The sequence below is a fragment of the Monodelphis domestica genome, chromosome 2 (genome assembly GCF_027887165.1).
Source record: "Monodelphis domestica isolate mMonDom1 chromosome 2, mMonDom1.pri, whole genome shotgun sequence".
NCBI classification, from domain to species: domain Eukaryota; kingdom Metazoa; phylum Chordata; class Mammalia; order Didelphimorphia; family Didelphidae; genus Monodelphis; species Monodelphis domestica.
Genome location: NC_077228.1, coordinates 167,679,897 through 167,693,751, shown reverse-complemented (window position 1 = coordinate 167,693,751; position 13,855 = coordinate 167,679,897). Strand labels below are relative to the sequence as shown.

The following is a 13,855-nucleotide window of genomic DNA, read 5'->3' as shown; positions in this document are numbered from 1 at the left end:
GCTTTAATTGGGAATGGGACCAGGACTGGGCCTGCATCTTTAGTAATATAGGGCACTCCCAAGGCTCTTGCCTTCTCAGCACCTCAGCTTCCTCTTTTGCAATAGAGTAGGAATGGTCTTTTCTCTTGTTATAACATCCATCATAAGGTAAGGGAACTCCCTCTTCCAGAATGGCCTAGAGCAGTGATGGTGAACCTTTTAGAGACTGAGTGCCAGGCCCTGCCCCCCACCCCACCCCCAGACTTTGTGCCATGCCTGACCCCCTTACCCCACACAGGGGAGGGTGGAAGTGTTCTCATTGTGCTGCTGGGTGAAGGGATGGGTGAAAAGAGGAATGTCCTCAGCAAGTGTAGAGAGGGAGAGTGGAGTGGCCTTAGTGTTCTGCTCTCCACCAGCTCTGCTTCCTGTGAGCTGCCCACCTTACGCCTTGTGTGCTTCCATTGGACTTCTGGGCAGAGCAGCGGGGATGAGAAAAAATGACATCAGACATGGTGGAGTGGGGGAGGGGAGCAGCTCCATTCAAGTCCCTCTGCCTTTCTGGTAACAAACTCTGGCAGAGGAGGGTGGTCGAGTGCCCACAAAGAGCTCTACATGCCATCTTTGGCACCCTTGCCATAGGTTTGCTTTCACTGGTATGGAGGAATGAAAGGTTTGGTAACTTGGCCAGAATCACACAGCCAGTGTGTGTCAGAAGAGTAGATCTGGATTTGAGTCTTCCTAGCTTGGGGCTAGTTTCCCATCATGCCATACTTCCCTCCATACAATGGATTTATCATTTAAGGAAACCATTTTGGGAAACTCTTCCCCCACTTTCACTCACTTTCATTCTCCCTCTGCTTTTTCTTCCCTCAAGAAAGATTTGCCTTCCGAATGCCTCAGTTTCTCTCCTTGAATTTCCCTCCTTGTTCCAATTCCCTCCTGCCCCCAGGGCAGGTCTGCTGGGCTTATGGGCCCTTGACTCTATATCCTTTTGTCTGTCTTTCCTCCTCTAGCACAAGGGAGTAAGATGGTGGACTTGGAGCTGGAAGGGCCCACAGAAGTCACCCCTTCCTTTTATAAATGAAGACTCTCAGGCTCCTGGGAAGAGAAGTAACTTTTCCATCATCGAACACAAGCCAGGTTTTGAATTCAGATCCTCTGCTTTCAAGTTCAATAATCTCTGCACTGTAGGGAGAGAAGCTGCGAGGTAGTTGCTTTGTCCACTCCTCCCTGTTTATCTCCCTAGAGATTTAGGGGGGGCGCTCAGGAACACTTCCTTGAAAATGAGGAAATGTATCTTCTGTTCTTCTGGGCACGAGGGGTTGGTTCAGTCTAGGGAGATGGGAGATGGGAGGGAGGGTCACTGGTCAGCTCATGCCTTCTGCTTAGTAGCTTTCAAAGGCTGATGCTGGAAACCGAGACCATGCTGGCTGGAATGGGCTAGAATTACTGAAGGGTCTAGCTCAGGATTTGGGACCAAGGAGGAAGAAGAGGTGTCCCCACTCCCTCCCCAATCCCTTCCCCCTCTGCCACCCTTTTCTTGTCTTTGTGTCACGTGCCATGCCTGCTGCATTTTGCTCTAACAATAATTCCCCTGCCAGTGAGCAGGAGGAAGAACTCATTTCCCAGCTCCAGCCAGGCGGCTGTGAAATATGATTTCTAAAGTGTTAATAATGCATCATGTTTAGATAGCACTTTACATCTTCAGGAATGGTTGGCCAGGCAGGGGGCTGTCAGTTCAGGCCTAGGGTTTGGAGATATGATGTCCTAGTTCATTTCTGGGGTTTCTCCTCTGAAACAGGGCTCTTGCCTTCTAATGCCAGGTATCTCCCTTTCACATAAGATGAGTCATCTCTTCTCTTCGGATATCCATTCAGCTTCTGTGTCTGAGCCTCAGAGTTCTTCCTTACCACTACCACTTCTTACCTTAACCCCGAGGAAATAGGAAACCTGAAATGGACCCTTAAGGTAATCCTCAGGATCCGTGGACACAGACAGAGAAAGAGGAGCAGAATCAGACCATTTAGACGAACAGCTTCAGAACCCTGTGACTGGGAAATTAAAAAGGACATGGGGGAGCAAGTCGAGTTGATAACTCAATCTCCAAGGACTTCTGGAAGGAGGGGAGTGTTTGTTTGGCAAGACTGGGAGGAAGGGGAGTAATGAGATTAAGGGAGCTGGAGAGAAGAGAAAGCCTAGAGGATCAGGTAAAGGAGACATCAGGTGCACAAATACCATGAGTCTAGGGATGAGGGGGCTACTGGGCTCCTTCTCCCACCCCTTAGCCCTCAGTGCTCACCCACTGCTCCCACCTACTACTCTTATCTCACTTCTATGGGCCTACAATGTCTGACAATATTAGAGGGTTCTATCCTTGTTTCCAGACTGTCTACCCTATGAAGTCAGGAATGGGGTCTTACCCAAACCATGGTACATACTAAATGCTTATTGTTGAATCAAAAATTGAATCCAAGGGTTAAGGCTCAACTTTGGGAATAGAAGTTGTGTGGCAACCTCTTCTGGCCACCATGGCTTCCACAGGGAAGAAGCCTATTTATTTTTCTGAGCCACGGGATAAATAAACTCTTGAGCCCAAAGCCACTTCCTTCCTGAGGTTCACCCCAAATCAATCAAAGGGCCCTGGTCTCCTTGAGATTCCTGTTGCTTCATTAAAGGTACAGAGACACAAACAAGATCCCAGTGGGGAGGAGGAGACCAAAGAGTGCCCTAGTGAGAGGGAAAAAAAACAACAACCTAAAACAAAACCTGGGTTCAATTCTGGCCTCTGATTGAATGAGGAGATATATGACCTGAGGCAAGTCACTTTCTTTCTGCCTCAGTTTCCTTATCTATAAAATAATCTTTAGATTTTTTAAAATGTCCCTTCAGCTTCATGCATGGCTCTCTGTCCCTAAATGGATTTCTGACCTCTTCAGAGCCATTCCTTTCACAAAAATATTTTAAAATCCCTCCCATACAGATCCCTTCTCTCAGGCTTTACTATAAGCTACTACCACCACTTTCTGCTTCCTCTCACCCATTATCACATCAAGCCAACCTTTGCCATACCCCCCTCCATACACACACACACACACACACACACACACACACACACACACACACACACACACACACCTCTCTGCTTCTATGTCTCTTTCTCCTTGGATTGATCTGAAGAGAAGAAAAAGCTAGCCTTATCAGGCTAGAATTCCTCAGGATGGTTTCCTCTTACTTCCCACTCCAAAAATGCGTGTCCTCTTGACTAGTATGTAGTGTCAATATGGTACAAGTCGGCCTCCTTCTACACAAAAGAAGTGTTCCTGAGAAATGGAAATGCTGTTTGGAAATAGAGCTGTCTACAGCGCCCTGAGGGAACTCCCCGGGAGGTCAGATTTGAGTACATTTCAGTTCACTTCCATTCAGCAAACATTTGTTAAATGCCCACTCTCTGGAAGGCCTGTGCTAGCCACTTAAAATGAATACAGAGATGGAAAGTGACAGTCCTGGTCCTCAAGGAGCTTTAAGTCCACCAGGAGGCTAAATTTGAATACAAGAAGGAAGAACAAGCAGCAGCAGGCCAGGATCATCCCAAGACCCAGGACTGGCACAGCTCCCTCTATCTTCCCTCAGATGCACCAGAACCACCTGGCTGCTGCCCCCATCCCAGACCCCCCTTAATCCCCCCAGAGGAAGAGGAATAATAGCTATAGGTGGAAGCTACAAACTACTCTATCTAGATCCAGTGCCCTCTGCCAGCCAGCCCTGTGGGATCCAGGTGCAGCACCCTCGCCACACACAGATGCAAATCACCCCCAGCTTCCACCTCTTCTTTTCTCATCTGCATCCCCTTCCACCCATCCCATCCATGTTCTACTCTAACCTTGTAGCCCTTCAACGGCTCCCTTTGGAATGCCTTGTTTCATTGTGTACAAAGTTTCCCTCCATCCTGGACCCATTAGCTGTGACATGTTAGCTCTCCCTGAGATTTGGGTTCCCACCGATGACACGACATTCTTGGCTCTCCTTTCTACCTCTGGTTGAATCTTCACCCATCCACTTGTCCTCACAACACGCTAATCCTGGAGGCAGATTCAGAATACTCCTCATTTTCCAAATGATCTCTTTGCCACCATCATTTACCAACCTCACTTTATCTGCAGTTCACATGATCAGCTTTCCCCACCCAATTCAGACTTAGAGTACTATTGTATACCCCCTCATCTCCCAGGATATTCTCTCTCCTTTCTCAAGGAGGTTAACACCTGGCCTCAATATCTTCCTTTCCTCCCCTACTCCTATTCTTATACTTGGGAATTAATACCCCCCCCCATACCTTCCAATTCTTCAGTCTTTTTAAATCTTGGAACCTGTTCCTTCACTTTATGTCCACCATACATAGGAATGGTCACACCGTAGATTTTACTATTATCCACATGTTCCACTTTCCTAATAAAACACTCTGACATTCAATCTGGCCATAATCTCCTAGCATTCCATCTCTCTCCATGTTTCACCCCTCTTAAAACTATTCATCAAGACTTCTAGTTCCTCCACCCCTCACTACTTTCTCAGGCCATCCTCCCTGCTCTGACTATATTTCTCCTCCTCTCTTGTCTTGTTCATAAATTTATTCAATTCAACTCTAGACTATCTTTTACTATTCCTTGCCCTTGACTTTCACTTGCCAGACCTCAATCCTGGATTATTCTCACCTGCTGCTTCCTCAGTCCTATTTTTCTGCTACTGAAAAGAGCCTGAGGAAATCACACAATCATGATGACTATAAACAATATGAATTTATATTTATCCAATTTCGATTGAACCCTCACTGCAACAAGCAAACCTTTTATTGTCCCATGCTTGATCCCTATTTTACCTCCCATGAAAGTTTTTCCCAATCTTCTCTCTTTAAGCCTCTCACACCTTCCCCTTATCACCTCTCTGGAAATTAGGGCCTTGCCTTTTCCTTTACTGAGGAAATTGAAGTCAGTTGGCATGCCTTCCCCATTCTCCTCTTCTCTTCATCTAGGAACTCCCTTGACCTCATATGCCATTCTCTTTTCCTTTCCCATAGTCTATGAAAATAAGGTAGCTCTTCTCCTTGTCAAGGCCAGCTTCTTTACATGTGCCCATTATTTCAGCCCCACTTTTCTCCAGTAGATTGTAACCTCAGTCATTCCCTCTTATTATATCTTCAACCTCTTCACCATAGGCATTTCTTATTTCAAAGATGCTGGAATTTCTCCTATTCAGAAAAAAAAAAAGCTCTGGTCCTATATTTTTTCTCCCTTTCTCAACCAAGCTCATGGAAAAATGTTGTCCATATTTACTACCTTCACTCTACTTTCACTCTCTCCTCTTCCTAAACTGACTTCTAACCTCATCACCTGCCTTGACTTTTGGTCTCCAAAGTTTTTCTTTCTTTCTTTCCTTCCTTCCTTCCTTCCTTCCTTCCTTCCTTCCTTCCTTCCTTCCTTCCTTCCTTCCTTCCTTCCTTCCTTCCTTCCTTCCTTCCTTCCTTCCTTCCTTTCAATTAATACTGTATGTTTCAAGGCAGAAGAGTGGTAATGGCTAGGCAATGGGGGTTAAAGTGACTTGCCCAGAGTTACACAACTAGGAAATGTCTGAAACTAGATCTGAAGCTAGATTTGAACCTAGGACCTCCCATCTCTAGGTCTGGCTCTCAATCCACTGAGCCACCCAGCTGCCCCCTCCATTGATTATTTGCCAAATCTGATGACTTTTTTCCATTTTCATTTTTCTCCATTTTTCTGCTATATTTGACACCATGCACCATCCAGTACTTTCTCCTCTCTCTTTTCATGACCCTACTCTTTCTTAGTTATCCTTCTACCTATCCAACCACTTCTCATTCACCTTTGCTAAATCATACTCAAGATCATGCTCACTAACTAGCCTCTATCCTCACACTTTATCCTTCCCTTTCTATGTTCTCTTCATGGTTTCATTAGTTCTCACAGATTTTATTATCATCCCGTTGCCCCTAGTTCTATATATTGAGCCCTAGTCTCTATCCTAAACCTCAATTTTTATTGGATATTTCAAACCCAGATGTCCCAGGGACATCTCAAACTCAATACATCCAAAAGAGAATTCTTATCTTTCCCCACAAACCCATTCTTCTTCTAAACTTCTCTATTTCTGTTGAGCACACCACCATATGTTGAGGTTCCCAAGGATAATTTCAGCGTTATCCTCTAGTCTTATTCTCCCTCATCCCACAAATTCAATCCTAATGTCCAATCCAATCCCAAAGTCCCAAATTGCCCAATGTCAATGTTTTTACTTCTACCACATCTCTTCCATCCAGCCTCTTCTTTCCACTCACATTAGTTCACTTTGGTTCAGGCCTTTATCACTTCTCACGGATTATGACATCCTCCTAGTTGGTCTCCCTATCTAGCCTCTCCCCAATTCTGTCCATTCAACAAAATGATTTTCCTTAAGGACAGATCTAACTGTTTTACTCTTCTACCTAATCAAATCCAGAGGCTTCTTATTGACAACGGAATCCAATATAAAGTCTTCTGTTTAACTTTTTTAAGCTCTTCACAACCTTGCCGCAATCCATTTTACTCCCACTCTAACATTCTGTGACCCAGGCAACCTGGCCTTCCTCAGGCACAACAATTCCATCTCTCATTTCTGCACCCTTATACGCCAAGCCTTAAGCTTGGAATCTATTGCCTCTTTACCTCCAATTCCAACTTGGGAGGTACGGAGTGTTCTGGGAGGGCCAGCACCTCTGGTGTGAGGGCTTGCTGAGCCCTTTTCAGGGCTTCTCATCCACCTTTGGCCACCTTTCTTCCAACTCTCACCCATGTCTCCAAGAAGCTATAGCATGAGCAGAGGCCACACCATAATAAAACTGCCTTGGCAAAAGGGCTACACTAGGTTGAGGGGAAGTGACAGACCTCCAGCCCTTGAGTGAGTTAGGGAGATGACTACCACAAGCATGAGAAGTCTTCTCCCAGTGGAAGGGGAAGATGAGAACAATTTCTTCCAATGGCCATGAAGGCAGTAGAAGCAGACTTTGTGGAGTCCTTAGAGCTTGAGCAGACATGGTAGATGTCAAGTCCCCAGTTGCATCCCAGGCCATCGGCAGTCCCCCTAACTTTTGTCTTGCTGCTGGACTTCAATGACTTTGGATGAGAGTGAGGTGGGTGATTTTGTGCCACTCTTATCTGACTTCAATCCAATTCGTGCACAAGTTAAGACATCACCTGTGATGTCACTGATCTTCTTCAAAAAAGAAAGACAAACAACAACCACCCCCAAGTCAAAGAGTCCCTCTCTTCCTTCAGGACACAGCTCAAGCGCCGTCTTATGCATGAAACCTTTCCTGGTCTCCTGAAATGCCAGTATTCTCTTTTTTGAACTATCTGGTATTTAACTACTTTGTAGTTTCCTTTACTTATTCTCACATTTGTTCTGTATACACTCATATATGTCTTTGTTGTCCCTTCATTTAGAAGTGTGTAGGGATCATTTATTTATCCTCAGTGCCTAGAACAGTGCTTGGGACTTAATGGGCACTTGATAAATAAATTGTGATTGATTAATTGACATTAGGATGTGATGGGGACCCAGTAGAATTGCTTGTCAACTCCAGGAGAAGGGGAGGTATGGGGGGAGGGAGAAAACGTGAATCATGGAACCATGGGGAAACTTTTTTAAGTTTTTAAAAAGGATGTGATGGGGACAAAGGAAAGATACAGAGAGAGAGAGAGAGAGAGAGATGTTGGGAAATTTGAGAAGATCGAGAAAACATCAGGCTGTTGATAGGGATGGGGAATTCAGGGAGATTTTAGAAAAAGAACCTGAGCTAAGCCTTGAAGGATGAAAAAGATTCTCAGAGGAGAATATGAGGGGGAAGTGGATTCCAGGTCAGGACAGATGCTCTGCATGAATGTGCAGAGGGAGACTGAGGCCAGAAGACTGCTGATATTTTAGGGGAGCAGCATCAATTAGCAAATAAACACTTAATAAGTACTTTCTGTGTACCAGGGACTGCTCTGAGCATTGGGAATACAAAGAAAGTAAAAGACAGCCCCTCCCCACCCATGAGAAGCTCACAATCGAATCAGGGTGATATCAGCTCCTAAATAGCTATGTACAGGCGAGCTCTGGACAGGATAAAGAGGAAATGTGCAGCAGAGGGAGGGCACTAGGATCTACGTCTTTGTGGTTTTCTCATTTAGAACCAAAGCTGCTTGTAAATAGGGAGTGTTAATTCATTCGGTTTCTATCCACATTGCTTAGAACAGTGCCTGGCATGTCATGGGCACTTAATAAATATATTGGTTGGGGGGATTCAGACAGACCCCCTTTGGAAGGTGAGGTTCAAGCCAGGGAAGGCAGGAGGCACAGGGGAGGAGGCAGAGCATTGCACATGTGAGAAATAAGGCTGAAGCCAGATTGTAGAAGGTCTTAGACGCCAGGCTGAGTTATATTTTAACTCAGAGGCCAGCAAAGGTTTTGGAGTTCAGTGGTGATAGGTGGTGATTCACCTGTGCCTTAAGAAGATAAAAGCTGGCATTTATTGAACATGTTAAGATTTGCAGAGTGCAATGTTGTATAACATTTGATCCTCTAAAACTCCCTTTGAGAGGTAGGTAGTATTATCATCTCCATTTTACAGATAAGGAAACTGAGGCAGTAACAGTTAAATGACTTGCCTAACATAGTCACTAAGTGTCTGTGACTGTATTTGAATTCAGGTCTTCCCAACTCAACATCCAGGATAAGTGACTTGCCCAAGGTCACCTAATTAGTAATAGGTACTAATAGCTAACATTTACAGCCTTCTACCTGCCAGGCATTATATTAAATGTTTTACAGTTATTATCTCATTTGATCTTCACAACAAACCTGGGAGGCAGGTGCTGTTATTATTCCTATTTTATAAAGGAGGAACCTGAGTCAAAAAGAGGTTCAGTGACTTGCCCAGGACCACATAGCTGGTAAAGAGCCTCAGGAAGATCTTCAGGTCTCCCTGATTTCAACCAGAGCCCTCCATCTATTTGGGGCATTTGGGTGGCACAGGGAATAGAGTGGACCTCAAGTCGGAAAGAGCTGAAATCTGCCCTCAGACACTTACCAGCTGTGCCATCCTAGGCAAGTCACTCCACCCTGTGCCTCAGTTTCCTCTTCTGTAAAAGTGAGCTGCAAGAAAAGGAAACAGCACACCATTCTAGTATCTCCTCCAAGAAAACCCCAAGAGGGGGTCATGAAGAGCCAGACAGGACTGAAAAAACGACTGAACCGCCACCAACACTCCATCTAGCGCCTAGAATGGAAGAAAAGAGAGACAAAAGGAGATTCTTTCCAACAGTCTAGGGAGACATCCATCCTTGCGGGGCAGGAGGGCGGTCCTCCCGATAAGGAGACAGAGCCAGAAGGGGGGACCTCCGGCATTTGGGAAAGCCAGGCACCCCCGTCCTCGGAGAGTCTCCGCCGGCTCTCGGGAGGCACAGCCCAGGGCCGTGTAATTCTGTTTTTACAGTGTCCGGCACAGCTCCATTAGGGACTAACTGAATGTTTTGTGAGGGTGAGGAGGAAGATGCTGAGGCTTCTCCCCAACCCTCAGCGCCTCCGCCTCCCATCACTTCCCAGGAAGACAATTCCTGTGCACTTTCCCCGGCGGATCACCCTGACGCCGCTGTTCAGCTGACACGGGAGCTGACAAGTTATTAAAAACCCTTCATTATTATTCTGAGCCACCGCTCTCTTTTCTTCCCTCCTCACCCTGCCCCGGGCTTCCGAGGCCCAAGGCTGTCACTGAGACGGCCCGGGCCCCTGACCCAGAGCAAAGGCAGGGCCTCCCAGAAGGAGGCCAGGAAACCGTGGGCAGCTGGCCAGAGGGAGCCGCGAGGCAGGCCCTGCACGGGCCCGGGGAGCCGGGCGAGGGCGGTGACGGGCCAGGAGATCTCGAAAACGAGGCTGGTAGGAAGGGAGGTGCCGTTTCTAGTCCTTCGGGGCATGAAGCATGAGATGTCATTTTGAGCTCTCGTGGGCATTTGGTCTGAAGCGTGCACATTCAGGGTGATCGCAGGGACGGGCTTTCTCCCGAGATGCTCAGTCCCTCGATCCCCCAGGGAAGCCGTGACAAGCCAGCTCCATCATCCTGCTCTTCGAGCCAGGGGTCCAAGCTCGGCTCATCCATCACCGGTCCCGATAATCAGATTTGGCTGCTGGAAGAATGGGACATGATGCTTCCTTCTCTGCGCCCAGGGACGGCAGCCGACCAACCCCAGGGGAGTTGGGGATCCTCGGGATATGGGGGTTCCTTGGATGAATCCCGGGGTGATGGAAAGAGGATCCGTCTAGTTCAAGGTCATATCACAAATGGAAGGGAACCTACATGTCCACAGTTCTGGTCCCCAATCCATGTCTTTAGGGATTAGGTGATGACAGGGGTCCTCTTTGGAATGAGATGGGAAGAATTCGAGTGGAAATTCGGGTGCTGGGTTCAAATCCCAGCTTGATCTCTAGGTTGGGGAGTGGAAATAAGGCCGCTCTTTTTTCTGAATCCTGATTCTCCTAACTTAGTCATCATCATATATCATGTAATCATGTATTATTAACATTTATATAATGCTCTCATTTGCACTAAACACTTTGCATACATCATCTCATTTTGCCCACACAACAACCCCATGAAATACATGCTACAAAAATTATTGCCTCATTTTTTAAATGAGGAATTTGAGACTCAAAGGTTGAGTGACTCACCCATCTGTGGTCATTGCTATTTCTTACATCTACTAATTATCAATGTAGGAGGCAGCATTTGAACCTGTCTTTCTAACTGTAAGTCCTATCCTCGATTCCCATGGCAGCCAGTCAGTCAACAAACACTTCCTAGCGCCTAATAGGTGCTAGGTGCCGTGCCAAGCAATGGGCATGCAACAAAAGGCAAAGACAATCCCTGCTCTCAAGAAGCTCGAAGTCTAAAGAGGGACACAACATGCAAACAACATATTTTCCAGATAAATGGGCAATCCAGGAGAGGGGAGGGACTAAGCGCCTATGAAAGAGCTTCAGGAAAGGTTTCTCAGAAACTTTCTCTCTCCCCTTAGCCTTAGCACAGTATTCTGGTCACTGTCCCTTCTTTAACTCCCCAGAAAATCAAACCTTGGAATAAAGAATGGAAAAAATGATAGAAAGAGGGGGAAATGCTCAGGAGAATGAATCAGCATTTCAGCCCAGTTTGATGGCATCTGCAGGGTCCTATGCTTCTAGTTTGCCTGGACAATGAAAAGAGGAAGGTACATATTAAGCTCGGGGCAGCTAGGTGGCACAGTGGATCAAAGGCAAGCTCAGACACTGTAGCTGTGTGACCCTGGGCAAGTCACTTAACCCTGGATGGCTTCAGTTTTCTCATCCGTTAATAAGCTAGAAGAAGAAATTACAAAACACTCCAATATCTTTGCCAAGAAAACCCACTATATTCCACTAAATGCCAAGAAATTCCACTAAAAAATAACTCAATAGCATTTCCCTCTCTCTTCTTTAGGGCCAAACTTGATCATTATAATTATGGGATCATAGACTTAAAGCTCAAAAGGGATCTTGAAAGTCATGGACAGAACGCCTTCATGTCACTGATGCAGAAACGAAGGCTCAGAAAGGCTAACTTTCTTACCCAAGAACACACAGCGGGTAAATGCCTAAGGCATGATTTGAACCCTGGGTTTCCTATCTACCCCACTAGACTACATTTCTCACTAATTCTCTCCACTGTAAATGTTTATTGAATGAATGATTTGAATCATAACCTGGAATCTGGAGAAGTCAAGGTTGGAGTTCAGTAGTTAAAATAAAAGCTAGTATGGATTCTAAGGGAGAAGAACAGGAAGGACTAGGCAAATGGGACATGCAGGGGGGGAGTGTCTGAGGCCACAGTTGAACCCTGGTCCTTCTCTCCAGGACTGGCTCTCTATTCCCTATACTTCCTAGGTACATTTAGTAGTATTTGGGCTATTAAATCAATCAACAAGAGATTCACCTACAATGTGCTAGGCTAGTTGTTAGGGGTGCTCAGTCGTGTCCATAAGATGTAATCCCATTTGGGGATTTCTTGGCCAAATGGAGGAGTTTGTATTTTATGTGTAATTTCATTTATTTATTTATTTGGGGGGGTATTTAATTAATTAATTTAGAATATTTTTCCATGGTTACAAGATTCATGTTCTTTCCCTCGTCTCCCCCCGTCACACAATTTCACTGGGTTTCACATTTACGTGTAATTTTTACCCCATAACTTCCCATCCACCCAGAGACTCTGTGCTGACCCCAAAAGGCTTATTTTCTCTCTTTTTCTTGTCCAGCTCTTAGCACTGTGATTAGCATATAAGAGGGATTTTTTTTAATTCCTTTTTTTTTAACTCCTACCTTCTGTCTTAGAATCAATACTGTGTATTGGCTCCAAGGCAGAAGAGAGGTAAGGACTAGGCAATGGGGGTCAAGTGACTTGCCCAGGGTCTCACAGCTGGGAAGTATCTGAGGTTAGATTTGAACCCCAGGAGCTCTCATCTCTAGGCCTGGCTCTCCATCCACTGAGCCACCCAGCTGCCCCCTAAAATGCTTTGTCTTCTGTCTTGGAATCTATACTTACTATAAATTCCAAGGCAGAAGAGCAGTAAGGGCTATGTAACTGGGGTTAAGTGACTTGCCCAGACTCTATATCCACTGGGTCACCTGGCTGCCCCATAGTAGACTTTGACTGACACTTGTCCCCCCCTGTCAAAATCTCTAAAGTAAAGCTTGCCATAGATGATGAGAGCACCAAGCCTGAAATCAGAAAAGTCTGGAGTTGAAATCTAGCCTCAGACACTTACTAGCTGTGTGTCCCTATGTGAGATATTTCCCCCAGTTTGCCTCAGTTTCCTCATCTGTCAGATGAGCTGGAGAAGGAAATGGCAAACCACTCTAGTATCTTTGCCAAGAGAACCCCAAGAGGGCTCACCAAGAGTCAGACACAACTGAACAACAGTTGGCACCAAGCTAAGCATTTTATAGATAGTTCATTTGATCCTCACAACCACCTTGGGAGGGCAATGCTGTTAATTATTCTTATTTTACAGATGAGAAAATTGAGTCAGACAAGGGTGAAGTCACGTACAGGATCACACTACTAGTAAGAGATTGTCTGAGGTAGGGTTTGAATTCAGGTCTTCCTGAGTGCAGGTCCAGTCCCCGATACACTGACCCACCTAGCTGCCTCTATTAGATTATGATGGGATAATAGTAACAATAACAAAAATGGACATGCATATGTCACTTTCAGGTTTACAAAGCATTTAGCATGCATTATCTCATGTAAGATTTCCACCAACCTTATGAGGTAAGTGCTGTATCCCCATTTTATAGATGAAGAAATTGATGTGGACAGAAGTTGTGATTTGCCTGAATTCAGTTGCAGTTAGTGTTTGGTTTACTGTGAAGGGTTATAGCTTTAGGAGTTGAGCTGGGATGTAAAACTGGAGAGGTTGCTATCTCATCTCCACATAAATCACACTTTTTAAAAAGAATTATTATTATTTTTTTTAGCTTTTATCCCCAATGCCACCAGCGCCTGATTCTTTTTTGCTGGTCTCTGAAATCCTGTTAATGCCAACTATCATTCACTTCCTTCCTTGAAAACTCTTATCATCAGTTAGGTCCCCTGCTTTTCTTCCCTTTTGCCATCCATTGTAGAATTGTTGAACTAGACGACTTCTAAAGTAAATTCCAGCTTTAGAGAATTCTAGGAGCCACCCCTTTCCTTCCTTCCCTTTCAATTATTTCCTTTTTTCCTCCTCACTGGGAGATTTTTGGTCAAAGGAGAGAAACCCTTTTCCTTAGGACCCTT

At 45.4% G+C, this 13,855-nt stretch overlaps 1 protein-coding gene across 5 annotated transcripts in view; it reads left to right on the top strand.

Moving 5' to 3' along the window:
• The window catches only part of KIRREL1 (kirre like nephrin family adhesion molecule 1), a 156,962-nt gene that overhangs the window by 86,771 nt on the left and 56,336 nt on the right, over nucleotides 1-13,855 (top strand). Inside the window, exon 2 of one of the 5 annotated variants that reach the window (XM_056816193.1) lies at nucleotides 993-1,186. The exons of the other annotated variants lie outside the window; for them this stretch is intronic. The gene's annotated coding sequence lies outside the window, so the exon portion shown is untranslated. The remainder of the gene's footprint in view (nucleotides 1-992; nucleotides 1,187-13,855) is intronic. 5 annotated transcript variants of the gene reach the window in all.